Raw genomic sequence first — 1,074 nt, 5'->3', positions numbered from 1 at the left:
GTCGTCACTGTGGCTGAATGTGAGACATCCCCTCCTCCCCCAAGGCCAGTGATTGCGCCAGAGCCCTGGAGCGCTAGCGAGCAGGTGACGCTGAAGCTGACCGCCAGCCCGGGGCTGGGGGGCGGGGGTGGGGGGTGAGATAAGGGCATGATCCTGTTGGTGGGGCGAGAACTAGAAGCCGGGGGCGCCCTCTCCCCGGCCCCCACCTCTGGATTCACGCAGGCGCGCGCCTGCCGCGTCCTCAGGCGCTCCGGGCTTCCCCGCGTTACGTGGAGCCAGGGCACCCCCCGCGACGCCGCCATTCATTTCTTTCACTCTGCACGCGCAGCGCCAGCCTCTGGAACCAGGAGAACTGCAAGGCGCAGCGAGCGCTTTGAACCCGAGTTTAGGCGCCAGCGGCAAGGCTGGGGGTGTGTGTCTGTCCTAGTGCGCGTGTCGGCCCAGTTACAGAGACCTCCCCTAGGTGAGACCGTGATACACAGAGACTCGGGAGATGGAGACAGTGCCACATAGGTACAGGGGCCAAGCATGGAGACAGATACAGAAGGATAGAGACACTTAAGAGACAGACGTAGACAGAAACCATGATACAAAGAGAGATGGGGCACAGTGCCAGATACAAACACACACGCATTAAAGATAGACTGACATAGATAGGAGACACAGGAAGGCGGTCAGAGAAACACAGACTCCAGATGAACATTTTAAAATCCAAAGAGCAACCCGCTACAAGAGCGCACCAACAGCGGAGACACTGGTGTGAGCAATTCTCGAGTCCTACGGGTTCGCGAAGTCCCGCACACCTCGCCGGATACCAGACTCCCCCACCGCGTTTTTAGTGCCCCTCCTTGAGAATGACAGCCCTGCTTCCGCCTTCTGGCCTGACTTGCTTCCCAATTTCCAGTCCCACTTGCTCTGCTCTCAGAGCCTCTGTGCCAGACCCTCTTTTCGCCCTTTGGGCGCCGGGCTCGCTCCTGCCACCACCACCCCATCCTGTTCTGCCACTCCCCAGCAGATCCAGCACCCATTTGCCGGTATCGTTCTCCCAGCCGCTACTCCCGCCATTGTGCAGGA

General features: G+C 60.1%; 1 protein-coding gene across 1 annotated transcript in view; it reads right to left on the bottom strand.

Annotated features, from left to right (window-relative positions):
* Positions 1 to 1,074, bottom strand: part of LOC102896667 (endothelin-converting enzyme 2) — a 29,229-nt gene that overhangs the window by 18,666 nt on the left and 9,489 nt on the right. The window lies entirely within an intron of this gene.

This window comes from Pteropus alecto, unplaced genomic scaffold (genome assembly GCF_000325575.1).
Source record: "Pteropus alecto unplaced genomic scaffold, ASM32557v1 scaffold88, whole genome shotgun sequence".
Lineage (NCBI taxonomy): Eukaryota > Metazoa > Chordata > Mammalia > Chiroptera > Pteropodidae > Pteropus > Pteropus alecto.
The sequence above is the reverse complement of the archived record's forward strand: the minus strand, read 5'-3'. Positions and strand labels throughout refer to the sequence as shown.